Consider the following 15947-nt stretch of genomic DNA (forward strand, 5'->3'; position numbering starts at 1 on the left):
TCTCAGAGCGTAAGCATCTTGGGGCAGGAAGTGTCTTTTACTATATGTTTGTACTGTGCCTAGCATAGTAGGGCCCTGATCCAGTGGATCCTTTAGGCACTACCACAATATAAATGTTAAATTATAATAATACAATGTCCCACTGAAATGAATACTAAGGAGACCGAAAGAAAACCCTTTTAATATAATAATATGATAACAACACTTAAGATATTTAGCGCTTTTACTCTTCACAGTAGTTAATTAACAAATATGCAGCCAGTCGCAACAGGGAGCAAAAATGCAGTGTTAGCTTCAAAGCTATTTATTCTGGCATATATCTGTTTGTATGTTCCCGTACTGTCCAAGTACCAGAATGTACCCTGTGCTTGCTTCAGCCAGCAGAAGGGTAGAGTCCAATACATCCTAGCTTGGGTGGCACGCTGCTCTGGGACAGCGTTCTTCTGCTTTGTTCTCCCTGGGGGAGGCCCATCTCTGGATGATCCATGAAGTATGGACTGGCACGTGAGGAGGAGTCAGGAATGAGGAAGTGGGTGCAAGGCAGCATCGCTTCCCCACCAACCCAAAGCCAACGTATGAATATAAAGGTATCCACCACTCCATCTCATTGCAGTGGAATTTCATTTGGGGGTTTTTTAGGTCCAGCACAATTCCTTTGGCAGCCAGGCTGATAGGGAACTAGAGCAGCTGAGATCTAATGGTGGCGGCAGTCCATGGCTTGCATGTATATGTATTGTCGATGGATACCCTAAAACTGTACAGATCCCAGGGACTTATTAGTTTTGGGGGTTGAATCCCCTACTGCTTCCATGCTGATGGTTGTGGGGGAAATTCTCCCCCTCCAGTGGAAGAATCCTGTGGAGGTTCCCCCATTGGGAGCATCCTACTTAGCAGATGAACCAGCCTTCTGAAGTTTGTCTTCCTTGCATATGCAATACTTTTTAACTCAAGTTTGGGAGCTGTCTGAAGGAAGGCATTCTTCTGAAGTGTCCTACCTGCCTGAGTCTGCATTCAGTCTGCAAAGATTTATGGTGAAAAAAGTTCCAGAGGAGTAGCCGTGTTAGTCCGTATACAGCAAAAACAACGAGAGTCCTGTAGCACTTTAAAGACTAACAAATTGAATTTCTGCAAGCATAAGCTTTCATGGGCTGTAACCCACTTTGTCAGATGTAAGGAATAGAAATCAGAGAGGAGGTATATATATACATCTAAGGTAAGGAACAACAATGGGGAAGTTAGGTGTGAGCAAAGTCCATTCAGTTAGAGTACTTGAGACCTATTCACAACCATTGATTAGGAGGTGAGAATGGGTATTTATGGGTATTTTTTGGATGCTGGGTTTTTTTGTTTTGATTGAATGGTGTGTATAGATAAGGTAATCACCAGTGCCCTTGCAAGGGGAAAAAGCTGCTGTTAACCAGGGAGACTGGAACTCTTACTTTCTAGTCTTGGTCAATTTTATTAGCATAGGTGGGCCATTTTCTCATGGATTCCTTATAGGGATGGCTCAAAATTGGAACCATTTTCCCAAATCTGTGGGGGTGCTGGTAGAATTGAACCAAGTTCTGGAGCAAGATTTAGTTTAGGGCTTTACAAAAATCAAAGGCCAGCTGAGCAGGTTTTGTCCAAGTAAAGCTATCCTTCTTTACTTCTTTATGATCATTATGGGTTCTGTAGCCTTATTATTCCTGAGTAAGAAAATGGGTGGAACAATTTGTTTGGCTTGCTGAAAACAGTGTTTCTTTGTAGAATAGAAGGAAACTGAGTCAGAACAGATTGGGTGCTGACTGGATTCTGCATTAGAAAATGTATTGACTGTTTTCCCATCATCAGTGCTGAAATTTAGGCACTGCATTTTCTAGCATAGCTGTGGCCTTGAGTGCATGATTGCATGTGCTGAAAACGCATCTGACATTCCACAACACTGAAGATAGCAATATGGTGCCTCTGTTCTTGAGATTCCTCTGTCTTGAATGCCTCAGCTTCAGAAAAATCTTCATATTTTGCTCTTGTCTTTTGTTGTTGCGATTGTATTCATGTCTGCAATGAGTCATACTGACCAGTCAGTTTCCATACTGTATGATTCCCATGTACAAAGTCCTTTTGTTCTTCATGCAGAGGCAAACTGATTTTCTCAGTCTAGGCTTAGCAACTGCCTCCCTACATCATATGCTTTACACAGCGAGCCAACTGCAGAGAGAAAGTAATGAAGACTTTGTGTGATCCTCAAGAGTTTCTGTCTGTCATTGGCTCTATCTGTAAACAGCTTCTGTGCTTCTCATCCATCCACAAGAAGCGTCTGGGCAAATGGCAGAAAACTGATTGGGGAAAAAAAGGCAGAAGCACCTGTCACTTATACCATAAGTGATGCACAAGGGACCCGGCGCACACAAGCTTTGTAGGCAAAATACAGGTCGAGTATCTTCATAAAAAACTGGAGGTTCAACACAAAGCTAAATTTTGCTTTTAATTCAACTCATGTAACCCCCATTGACATCAATGGGATTGCATCACTGTAACTGTGAGAAGAAGACGGGGTAACAAGAGGGAGAGATTAAGGGCCACATTTTTAAAGGGGCCTTTAACTAGCCTCCTTTGCTTCCATATTTTTTGTGGGTTCAGATGCTACCACTTACACAAATAAGCACCTGATGCAGCTAAGTCAAGTACATGGATGCAATCAGTAATTTAGCCATTGGATTAGTAAGATGTGTGGCCACAAGTAATTCCAAATACAAAATATATGGCTGCAACTTTTGCAGATGTAAACTGCCCCCATAATAAAGGACATGGCCTTTTGGAAATCTGGGCCTAAAGGGGAACCAAAATGCTAGCTTAAATAAAAGTGAATATTCCAAGTCACTAACCAGTTTGGTACTCAGGGACTTAAGTTCTGTTCCAGGCTTTGCGACTAACTTTGGGCAAGTTTTCTCTGCCTTTTTTTCCTCTGTCTAGCTTGTAAGCTCTTCAGGGCAGGAACTGTTTATCACTCTCTGTTTGCACAGCACCTAGCATAACATGAACTCATTCTTGGTTGAAGTCACTGTGTTCTAGTGTAGCACAAATAAGACAATAAATCAGACTCCTAGGTTTACAAACTATCACAAGAGCTGAAACTTGCTGATTCCAATGACTTTCATGCCTCCCTCTTATCTGGATAAAAATGGAGCCGGACTATACTTGTGAACACTTTTTGAAGGTGAACCAAAGTGCACATTACCTGCCAAGACCTAAGCCAGGCCCCTCGCTAACACTTAAGGCAGTGAAGGAGCAGAGCTGCATTCCTAAACCTGCTTCAGGCATTAGTTACATCAGCCATTCAAACAGGGCCTGATCTTGGATCCTGATAGGGAAGGGAAGGGGGAAGTGATCTGAAACAAGTTTGTTTTCTCCTTGCTGGTTGTGACACTTTCTCAGCGGGCCCAGGATTGTGAGTCACCTTGTTACCCTCCCCTGCCCCCCCAGCAAGGGGGAAACTTTTGCTTATGCTTAACTGGGTGTCAGCTCCCTGACATTACCAGTCTGTTAGCTACCCAGTGTCCTCAGGGCTCTGCCAGCCCTTCCTTTGCCTTGTGGGTTTACAATACACGCATCCTAGGCCCTGAGCCCCCTATACCGTTCCCCTGTAATATCCAGCCCTTATCCACTGGATGCTAACAGAAATGACCTGGTAAGCTGTCCCCAAGAACAGGCACACACCACATCACATAACATCACAGCACTGAGCTGTATTTATAGTGAAAACAATCATACCTTTATTATAAAAGAGTAAGGTTTCAGAGACAGAGAATGAGGATAGTGGAAACAGAACTGGTTACATATGAAACAAAAAGCATAACACACTTCCTAGAGTCTATTCTTAACTTTAACAGGCTAAACCCTTGTCTAAAGTAATTTCTCCCTTAAAGCAATCTTTCGGCATCTCCCCCCAACATGGCTGGGATCCCTCTTTCATGAATGCAAAAAGCACAGTTCTTTTTGCCTGCTGGGTGAAGGAGTGTCTTTTTGCCTTCCCCTCAAGTTTGTTGTCTTTTCACCCAGAAACATGATAACCCCTTGTGGTACATTCTCCAGTGTCTTGTCTCCTGTTGATTTTGTATACAAATGGTGCTTCATCGTGTTGGCTTACAGTGCTTAATTTACTACGGTGAAAAGGACAGGCCTAGAGGTCAGAGGCAGAATCAGGAGTTAAGAGGAGGGCTGAGGCCTGTCACCACTATGAAGAAGAGGACAATTCCAAGCCCTGAAACAATACTGCACAGGCTGAGTTGCTTTTTGTCTCTCCTGTGAAGTTTATATACCTACACTGAGAGTCACCAGCCCAGCCTTTGGCTTGTGGATTGGCTGGAGCCTAACATGAGAATGACTCATCCCAGCATGTGGCTTAATTAGGTTCTAGTTCAGGGAGAACTCATCACTCGCACTCCATGGAGGACAGAGAGACAAGTGAATACACATCCCTGTGTCTGGCAAAATATTACCGTCAATCCTGCCTGGGATACAGACTTTAAAACATATTTTCTGTACATACACACAACTCCTTAAATAGCATCCATCCATAGATTTCATGACACTTATGAGGATCCATTAGCTGTTATTAGTGATCGCACATGACCCTTTCTGGATAAATGCTAGGAAAGCAGTGTGTTAGGTGTAGTGAGTTCATCAGGCCTGAAAGAAGTTGCTGTTACAGAACAGTGAACCCTTTGCCAGGTGGCACCTATGGGTTTCGGCATCGCACTGGTCTCTGCATGTATCACTGAACGGGAGAAGTCGGAGATGAACAGTGATTCCTTCTCCCAGCCAATGGAGGACTGTCCCCCACATTGTGCTTTTAATTGCTTTGTCCACTCTAGGTTAATAAATCTAAGGTTAGGAGGGTCCCATCACTTTGCAATTTAATCACCTCCTGTCTGGAAAGTTTTCTGATATTCAACCTAGAGCCTCCATTTTTGCTACTCTGATTTCTCAGTTGCAGACCCTGCAGGCTCCCCCTATTAGTGGAACCAGGGTAGTTTTGTGATACAAGGTGAAAAGAGGGATTTGGTGGGGGCTACCCAGGGCGGTTGTGCCCTGCATGGCAAAAAGCCCAGCTCTGCCCAGTGCAGAGGAGTTTAGGGAGGGTCAGTAACTGAGGATCTATCACTGGGTGGATCATCCAACCCTTCCTCCCACCCAGCAGAGCTGGGGTGCTCGGGTTGCAGAGGCTATTAGGAATAGGAATATTATTTCTAGCCATTAGACAGAAGCTGGAGTGCAAGGGTTGCAGGAGGCTACTCCATGGAGTGGCTCCATTGCCCTTGAGAAGGCTAGCTTTGTCATTGTTGATCTTCTCAGAACCCAAGATATTTGAGCTAGGTGCTGGGGCATGGATTTCTCCTTTGAAGTTCTGAGATGTCCAACATCTTTGGTATTTAAGCTTTAAAAGCACAACACAGAGAAAGAATACATTCATACAGGAACACTGCACAGACATTAGTTTGTTCACTACCACCACAGTCTGTATGCAGCATTGTTGTAGCTATGTCAATCCCGGGATATTAGAGAGACAAGGTGGGTGTGATAATATCTTTCATGCAATAACAGTCTGCCATTTGCAATGTTGTGACTTTGTTATAAACTGCTTTGAATTGCATGTCCCCTGTTAGAGCAGCAAGACTTTGAGCTGACAGTGGTCCTTTGACCTCCCTTGTCATAAGTACTTTGCTTACCTACATAGGTTGTGTGATGCTGTCCCTATCATATGAGGTGTTAAAACCAGTTCAGAGTTACACAGATGCTCTAGAGAGAGATTATAAAAGAAATGGCTCAAAGAGGAAGGAGGAAGAGACTGCCTGGATGAAGGCTGGGCTCTGAATCCTTTGCTGGGGGCCTTGGGTCTATAGCTACTCTGAGCTGGGAACCATCTTTGATACTTTATTAACAAATACGACAGAAGTTTCTTCTGCCTAAGAGAAAGGCTGTGACTGGCTAACCCTAGGGGGTATTTCTGCCATGTCACTTTGCCAACCAACAGGTTGTGTCTGGCCAGTTAAAGCCAATGCTGTTGTGTTTGCTCATTGTTACTCAATGTGAGTCTGTGTGGAGCTCTCCATTAATGAATTATTTTAATGTAGCTAGTAGCACTGTGTAGAAGTAACATAACTTTACTGATATTTTCCATTGGTCTTAGTCACTTAAACATTGGCATAGAGAAAAACTTGATCTAAAGACAGAGGCCTGGCTTCCAGAAATGCTGTTCAAATACATGTATCTAATTTTATATCTTACATGTCCTTGTTTTTTTTCCTTTTAGTTAATATAATGTAGGGATTTTTAAAAAACCCGAAAAAACCCACTTGCTAATGTCAAACATGAACGACAAGATGCTTTAAAATGCAACTTCACTCTAAAACATAAGGACTATACTGCATATATGCAACTGACCCTCTTTGTCATTTATTTTCTCAGTACAAGCATCATATCTAATATTTAGTAAACATTTTAAACAGAATTTTAAAATCTGATAGTTGGACAACAAAACTCCCCCAGTCAGCACCCAGACAACAGTATGAATGCTTATGCAGGGCAATGGACAAGGAACAAATTCAGGTAAAGCGTAGATCAGTGACACTAAATAATGGACATCTCTAGTCCATTTAAATGGCACCCCTGCTGCTGTCTGACTATACATGGGAATTTCAGGCCTGAGTTTGGGTATCATAAAGTCTCCACTCACTGCTATAGCCTTTGTAGTCCTATCTTTGCCACTGATTTGTTATGTGACCTGGTGCAAGTCACTTACCTACCCAGGACCTCAACTTGCCCATCTGTAAAATGAGTCACTTATAGTTCACAGTGGTGTGGGAAACTGAATAAATGTTTGCCAAGTGCTTTTGAGATCTGTGGTTTAGGGACCCTCCCTACTGCCTTGATCCCTGCAATGAAATCCATGTAGGCAGACCCCTGTGCAGGCATGAAGCCCTATTTACTTAGAGGGGCTACCTGTGGGCATAGGGGAATATCTGCCTTCGAGAGCTCATTGCAGAACTGGGGCCCATTTAATAGCAAAGTTCAGCATCTCCTCCCCTGCTGTTATCATGGTTGCTGAATAAGTTGATTTCGCCTTTCCATAGAGCTTTAAAATGATCTTTATAAAGGCTTGTTTTCAAAAGGGAATTTCTCTCAGCATAATGTATTCCAGTGAGGTTTCTGATAATCAGGACAAGAATTTAATTGGCACATTTATGCTTCTAGCAGGGTGTTCCAATTAAGAGGATTCTGCACTCAGAGCTGACACTGTTTTGACAGAGAAGAGTGACTACTGCTAACTTTACAAGTTTGGAGAAGAAATGTCTTATTGCAGTTATGTAACATGTAGGGGGTGGGGAGGAAATGTTTCCAGTGTTGTTGTTCACCCAGTTAGTAGATCTAGCCTTAAAGTCAATACAGCTAAAGAATGCAGTAGAATTCATTTTATGAACCCCCACCTAACAAATGACCAGTTATATAAACCACTTTCTCTGGGGATGGGGTGGAGAGAGGGAAACATAAAAATGATGTTGATCCCTTCACATGCTCATGCCTTCAGTGCATTGGAATTCGCTTTGCAGTGGTCTGAAGGACAAGGAGAAAGCCAGGCAGTGCAGCATAGTACAGATTATGCACCAGTATCATTGTGAGATGTTCCATTTTATGAACATTTCCATTTTATTAATTCCTTAATCCCCAATGAGTTCCTAAAAAGGGGGTTCAGTTGTCTAGGAATGAAAAAAGTTCATATTGCAAATACCTGGCCTTGTCTTGCCTTGTCTTTCCGATTTACACTGAATAGAAATGTTCTGCACTTTGAGATGGATTATCACATTTAAAGTGTGTTAGTGGACACCAACTGAGTGCTGTAATTGTTTGGCTAAATATTCTTACATTAGAGGAGAAAACCTGAATTGCTGGTAGAGATAATGGGCCTGATCTCCCACTGCCTTGCATTCTTGTGCAGCATTTATACGTGTGCAAAGCGGGGTAAAATGCTGGCAGATCAGAATGGTCGCATTTGGCACTCACTGTGCCTGAGTAGATGACTAACCATACTGCAAGGCGGCAGAGAAAGTTAGGGTCTTGTGGTGACTACGATACTCAATATTCCATAATGATAGCCCCAGATATGGAGGGGAGAGGATTTTAAGTTCCACGGTTTTCTCTCTAGGTATTTGTAACTCATGGCGGTGGTAGGTGAGCACTGTAATTGGTTTGGATCCTCTAGAACTCTGGAGTATATGTTTTGTGTGCTGGTATAGGAGGGTATTTGAATTCACAACTTCCCTTCTTGGAGGTGCCTGATTTGTTACTTTCTTTGATGTGTGCCTGTGTGCTGTGCAGAACTCCCCACTGACTTCATTACAGTGGAGGGCACTGAGCAGGTTCAGGGCCAAAGTCCTTTGAGGAGCTGCTGATAGTAAAGTGCCAGTCAAACAGAAAGTCGTCAGGTGACCTACTATAGGGAAAGGGGAGAAATTTTGCTGATTTCAGTACAGCTTTGCAGGGTTTGTTTGTTAGCTTTTGCACCCTCTACTGGACAAATGTGGAGGGATAAAACTTTGTGGCTGTTGGTTTGTGATAATTTCTCAGGGACAGAGTGGTAGATTGGTGAGGAGTGAAAGAGGTGCTTAGAATCTGGAGGATATTCCCCACCAATTTATAGAAGTTTAATGGAATTCAAACCTGAGCATAAGTTGCAATATAATGCCCCTGTAAAATACAGAAAACAATGTAAAAAATATTCTCATTATTTGAAGAGTGCTGGAAGGGGACCAATGAAATGGTCATTTGAGGAGCACATTTCCATTTGACAGCACAGTGCTTAGCCTTGGTTGGAGCAAGAGTGGTTCCAGTAGTGGTACAAAGTTCTGGGCACCTTGTATAGCAACATGTATTTCCAATCTCAAGTATCCAAAAATAATGAGATTAAAATATATATATATATATTGGGTTCTTTTTTTAAAAATTTGCTTTCTGGTTTCTGAGTCTTTAGGGTTCATCCACTTCTTGTTTTCAAAATTTTCTCCACAACCCTCTGGGCTAAAAACTTACTTTTAAAAAAAAAACAAAAGTTGAGATTCTCAGACGATCTCTTGGTTTTAGAAGCAGTGGCTTTAATGAAAACAGAATATCATAAAACTTGTGATAACATCAGGAAAGTCTACACCAACCCTGAGTGTAGATTCATGTGTTACAGGCATGCTCGAAACTTCTCTAGTGTAGACAAAGCCAAAGTATCCGTCCTGTTTATCATGTACCAGTTCATGCCCTTAGACTGTAAATCTTTACGGGAAGGGAACTGGCTACTTGTTCACACACTTGATTATGGTACAACATCATGTGCACATGCAGTACTATATAAAAAAGAATTTCTTTTTGGGGCTGGTCTGTCCACACCTCAGTTATATTGGTAAATGGGGCTTTCAGCTTTAAAGATCAGATCTGCAATGATTTCTCTGATGTTCTCAAAAGTAAAGAATATTTTGGAATAATACTCAAATCAGGTATAGCTGTTAAAGTTTGTAGGAGTGCTAAATGGAGTCAGTTAGTCCCAGGAAAAATTATTTCTGTGTTTAATGTTGTGAATATCCACCAATTAATTAGGAGAGAAAAAGACTTTAGCAGATTGCTGCAGCTTTCTACACAAGCATGAGAAAATTTGGAAATTCCGTGTTAAGTTTACATATTAAACAAACAAAATGAGACTTCATATGTGACTCATAGACTTCAACATGAGTAGGATCAGATTAACAGTGCACATCTAGGCTATTCAGAGCCCAATTCTCTGTTGCATCATAGCCTTCGTAGTCATTTATGTTTGTGCAAAGTGAGTATAAACTGCTACCACTAGTATTAGTGAAAGGAGAATTCTTGTTGGTAGCATTTTACACCCAGTTGTGTAGGTGTAAGAGACTAGACAGGCTACAAGACTGTAGTGAGTCAATCTCTCCAAGTTACAAGCCCACATTTTGGTTTCATTTATACCAGTATAAATGTGTAGTGTAACACCACTGAAGTTAGTCTGGAGTTTACACCACTTTAAATAAGATCAAAAGATGACTTTTTGATCCATATTTATATGAGTGAACTCATGGAAGAGTCTGGACCTTTGTATCTAAAACCCTCCTTAGTTATGTGTATCCACACTTTCATTTAGACTCTAAGGAACTTAGCTGGTATCCCAAATAATACTAATACATCTTCAAGTAAACTCTTGTCAACTTAATTTGAAAATGCCAGTTAGTTATAAGAAAGAAAGTGATGTCAAGATGGAGGGCTTCTTCTCCCATTTAAGACTATCTTATCCCATGGAATTAAAGAAATTTTTTTTTCACCCAGTCATTTCCTACCATAGTCATCATGAAAAAGTCAGGAAAGATTCATGACAAAAGGTCTTGCAAACTGGAGTCACAAAATTAAAGACTTTCCTATATACTTCAGTCTTGCTAGCCTATAAATTGGGATAGAGAGAGAGTGTTGTTTAATGTTTGGGAAATATCATTGTAGGTTCGGACTCTTGGGTTCTATTCCTGACTGTCACTAATTTGTCATATCACCCTGGGCAAATCAGTGCTTCAGTTTAGCCATCTGAAAAATGATGATGATAAAATGCACCATACCTCCTTCAAAAGGTGTGTAGTGATTTTGCAAGGCTTAATTAATTGTTTATAAAGTGCTTTGAGGAAAATCAATGCAAAGCAGTATGGTTTCCAGAAAAGAAACACATAATTGTAGTTTAAAAATAAACGCACCTGCATTTAATTCTCGGAAAACAGCCTTAATGAAAGGTCAACATCTCAGCCATAAATCATAGATCTTTTTCTAGATGACTTTTTTTTTACAACTGGTTCTGGACTAATACATAGATGATACCATATCCTTGAAGTTGGTTTGGACAATGTGTTCTTTTAATGTGGTGTTAAAGTGCTTTCTTTACATCTTCTGTCCAACATTGATTCTGTGTTGCTTCCAGATTCGGTGACAAAGGCGACCATATGCTGTGTTGTCTTTCTGTCAGGGGCTGGGTGTGATGGATGACACTCACCTCCAGTGAATGCCCTCCTGTCGGCTGGGTGTGATACTGCAGTCTTTCCTAGTCCTGGCACCCTCTGTAGATTGCTGACCTTGCTTGATAGGTCTTCAGTGGCTCAGTCCTCTGGCCAAGTCACACAGTCAAAAAGTAAATGAATGAACCCCTTTGGGGTAGCAAAAGTCCAACAAACTATCTGCCTTCATATGGGTCTTCAGCCATGTCTCGGGCTCTTTAAATCTAGCCCCTTTTCTTGGGCTTTTTAAACTAGCTGTGTCTCCTTTCCAGAGCTTAGGCCATTCCAGCACTGGCTGGTGAAGGGATCCAAGCCAGGTCCCCAGCCAGGGAACCTAGACACAGCAGCCATGTATCGCTGAGTCCAGTGTGCTGCTGCTATTCCCTGGGCCTTCTTCCACATAGCCCCTTTCTCTTCACCCTTACCTCAGGGCTTAAGTTCTCAGATCCTCTTCCTCTTCACTGAATTCCAGTGCCACCAGAACCCATTTCCTGTTTCTCTCTCAAACTCCAGAGACCAGCAAGGAGTACCCTTCATTGCTCCTGTGGACCCCGCCAGGAACTGACCTGGTCAGGCCCTGCCGTGGAGAGTGGTCACTTCCAAGTTTATCGATGTGTCTTGGTAAAGTTTTTGAGGAGCTGGCTGGTACATAGCCTCAGTTTTTATTTGACTGATGGAAAAGCCAAAGTTATGAACTGCCGCAGCAAAACAGTTTGTAAGATTTTGTAGTGCTGCTTCACAATGTGCTACCAAGGCATAGTCTTCAGTGTAAAGCAGTTTCTGGATCAACACTTCGATCACTTTGGTATGTGCATGTAGATGAGAGAGATAAAAAGCTTGCCAGTGTGAAGCATATAAAACACCATTTGAAGAGCCACAGGGGCTTCTTCTAGTATCATAGCGAAAAATAGAGCAAAAGCTAGGAGTGAGGATACATCCTTGCTTCACCCCATTTGTGACTGGAAATGGGTCTGTTAGATCACTATCAACACTAACTCTTCCAACCATGCCTTTGTCGAATTGCTGAACAATGTTAATACATTTATGTGGAAGTCCAAATTTAGCAAGCAATTTCTGGAGGACGGTTCAGTTGACTGTCTCAAAGGCTTTGGTTAGCTCAAGAAACACAATGTACTAAGGGAGTTGATGCTGTTTGTATAATTTTTCCTTTAATTGTTGGACAATGAAAATCATGTTAATGGTGTTTTGCTGAGCACGAAAGACACACTGTCACTCAGATAGAACTTTATTGATAATTTGGGCCTCAGTTCAAGAGGATCCATGCAAGAATCTTACCATCCACAGAGAGCAAGGAGATGCTGCAATAGTTACTATGGTTGCATTTTGAGCCTTTGCGCTTATAGATAGTGTTGATGTTGGCATCTTTCAGTTGTTGAGGTATGCGTTCTTGAAGCCAGACATGTGAGAAGAATTCAAAAAGCCTGTCAATGAGAAGATTTTCTCTGTGTTTGAAAATTGCAGCTGGAATGGCATCGGGACCAGGAGATTTGTTATTTTTCATTGCTTGGACAGCCTTCAACACTTCAGCTTGTTTGGGTTGATCGGCAAGTGCATTAGATGCAGGTAGGTTGTGGACATTATCCAGTGACTCATCAGAGACAGTAGATAAATGATTAAGTAATTCATCATGGTATCCATGATGAAAAATTCACCATCAGCACCTTTTAGCCATTTCAAGGCAGATCGGGTAGGGCCATACACTGCTTTAATCACATCATAAAAGCCTTTGGAGTCTTATTTTCAAGCAGTGACCTCGAGTTCATCTGCTTTGTGGTCAAAGCACTTCTGTTGCATTTGGGGGAGCTTGTGCTGGAGCATGCTGCAAGCTACTCTGTCTGACATTCTTCAACTCAGAGACTGGGTCAGCTAAGAGCACTTCATGCACTTGCTACTTGACATCAAGAAGAGTTGATATTTCAGGATCATTATCATCGAACCAGTCTGCATGACAGTGTTTCGTATATCCAATGCAGTCCACAACAGTATTAATGAAGTGGTACCCATTGGGCAGATATGTCATCACTGGTTATTGGAAGAGTTTCAAAATGGTAATTGAGAATTGTTCGATGGTTGACAGATCTTTCAACTGGGCAACATTTAGACATCTAACTGACTGGTTTTATCCATTTTTGGCCGAATGAAAAGAGAAAGCTTTGATTAAACAAGATGTTGGTTAGTCTAGCAATCAGCTCCATATAATATCTGGATTATGCACACATATCATAAGTCCTGCTGTCAGACCGCCACATAGCTGATCAGATGTCAATGATGTGAGTGAGGGTGCATCCAGCTCATTTTGAATTTGTCAGGGAGCTGGAAGACAATGTTTGTGATAACTAATTGGTGCTTGAATCATGTCTTCAGCAAAAGTAAGCCATTACTATTTACCTTGCCAATGCCATGTTTGGCAGGTATGCCACATGACATAGAATCGTCACAGCCAACATGAGCATTAAAGTCACCTAGGCCAGGGGTCCCAAACTTTTTTCCCTGAGGCCCCCTGCAATAGGCACTGTGGCCCACTATTAACGCTTCTTGAGGAAAATTATTAATTTTAATTATTACATATATATAAACTATAACACTGTAAATAAACAATGTATGTTTCCTTTTCATTTTAATGTTAACAAATGTAATGATAGAAATTCTTCCCAATATGCGCTCAAAGAAATGCTTCAAGACCTCTGAAACCAAACACTTTTAGTAAAACTACACTTTAATAAAATGTTGTGTTGAACAGGGAAAACACAATTTTGTATAAAACTGAACAATAAGGTTTTGTATAAAACCAAACAACATTAATAAAATTGTTTAAAAAACCACTGTGTTATTATTTATTGATCTTAAATCAAAATAGTTGTCCAGATTTGAACACTACATTGTGTTTTCAATTTTTTAGGGTAAAATCTGAATTTCTGTGCTATGTAAGTAAAGACCAAATCCTACTCTCCACTAATTACAAAAGAATCAAATATTATAAATAAAAATATAAAATAACTGTTATATTATAACACACTGAGGCGACAGGTAGTCATCTGATCCAGTAAAGGGGAATCCAAACTTCAAGTATGTGTCATCATATTTTCTTACCACTATCTGTATTTTTTTGGCTGGCTCATTTCATGAAGTGCTAGATTGTCTGGGACTTTCATTATCTTCTCCACCAGTGCTCTCTTCTCGTTTTTGAAAAATAAATCGATCCATGTCAGATTGAATACTGCTTGCCATTTTTTACAGTTGTAAATGGTGGACTGTGTGTATGTTGCTAGATTACCTTGTAGTGAAATGCACTGTTGTACTTGCAAGAATTAAATTTGACATATTGCAGCTTGGTTTTTTTTTTTAAATAAATAAAAATGAAGTTTTTTTCCTTATACTCTGTCCAACATATACAGCTCAAAACATTACATCTATATAGCTTTTACTTAGATTACTCAAGTCACATGGAGTTAAAGATTTACTAAGAGCTGGAGAATGCAGTTGTGCTGGTAGACCACCCAGGACTGTATTGCGACCCACCTTTGGGCTGCAACCCACTGTTTGAGAACCCCTGATCTAGGCTAATCAACTGGTTTGCATAGGGAGTCAGTCAGATCAGATCATTTAGTTTGGTGTAAAATTGCTCCTTCTCCTCATTGGGGTCAATCATTGTCAGTGTGTAAGTACTGACCTCTGGGGGTCAGTCAGAGGTTCATCAATCTGTCATTTGTCGTAAGGGGTAGGCTTTCCAAATGAGAGACAATATTCCTTCTAATTGCAAAACTGATTCACGTGGGTCATTCGGCAGGGGTCCCTTCCAGAAGAAAGTATACCCAGCACTTTCCTCTGTCAGTTGACCGCCTTCAGCAAAATACATCTCGCACTGTGCCTCAGTGTCGATGCAATATCTTTCAAGCTCTTGAACAACCTGAGCGGTCCACCTAGCAGGACGGTCAGTTTGGTTTGGACAATTGAGGAGTGTACAAACATTCTATGTTGCAACACAGAGACAAAAGGAAACCTTTTGAGGCTTTTAAGTTTTAACTGTGTGAGGAGACACCGTCCAGCTGTGATAAGCTGGTCATGGTTGTTTGGGAAGAACAATTTTGGGCACCTTTTCTAACCCCCTCATCATATTGAAGTTGGTTGTGCTGTCCCTGAATAGAGAAGCTGAGTCGATCAAGATGCTGCCGAACTACAGTGTCACCCCAAGTCAATGTAGAACAACCAAAGACTTGACCTGCCATGTGTAGGTTCATGACTATGACTCCCAGCCATGTCCATTGACTGTCACTTTTGCTGGTCCCTCATCTTTGTGGGACATATTGGATGAATGAAGGCTTCATCAGAATTCGTTTAAAGTGGCCGAGCAGTTGCACAACAACTTGCACATTCTTTTGACAAGCAAGACCATTTCCAGTGGCAGGATAAAGCTGAGGCAACTGAAGGACTTCCTGGCTGCAGGTTTGTATTTGGAGTGACCATCTGTTAGACCGTTGCCCAATTGCCAGGCTAAGGAGCCTGTTTTGCACAGCCAGAGCTTCATCAGCCAGGTTGTTCTGGAATAGATGCCTATAGGCCTTCATGGCTACCATAGTGGCCTGGAGAGAACTGCTCACCAACTATATTTTGCCCTTGAAAGCAAACCCCTATTTGCCCTGTTTCCACATGAAGAAGAGGCTGGACTTGGAGGCAGTTTTAAACAGCATGTTACAATTCTCCCCTCGCTTTTCACACAACTCTTGTTAACAACAATGACAGTTTTATATATGAATGATGTGTTGATGGGGGGGGGGGGGGGGAAGGTCCTCAGGCTCCACAAGGAATGTGTTGTTAATAAAACCTTCATTTACTGCTATATTAGTTAAGTGTGGTTCAGGGGGT

General features: G+C 41.5%; 1 long non-coding RNA gene across 1 annotated transcript in view; it reads left to right on the plus strand.

The window, feature by feature from the left end:
* The first annotated feature begins 369 nt into the window (after positions 1-369).
* Positions 370-15947, plus strand: part of LOC137141354 (uncharacterized) — a 28574-nt gene continuing 12996 nt past the window's right edge. Inside the window, exon 1 of the long non-coding RNA XR_010916598.1 lies at positions 370-587. This is a non-coding gene — a long non-coding RNA (uncharacterized lncRNA). The remainder of the gene's footprint in view (positions 588-15947) is intronic.

Source organism: Emydura macquarii, unplaced genomic scaffold, assembly GCF_026122565.2.
Source record: "Emydura macquarii macquarii isolate MOO-44397 ecotype Brisbane River unplaced genomic scaffold, CSIRO-AGI_Emac_v2 contig_369, whole genome shotgun sequence".
NCBI classification, from domain to species: Eukaryota; Metazoa; Chordata; order Testudines; family Chelidae; genus Emydura; species Emydura macquarii.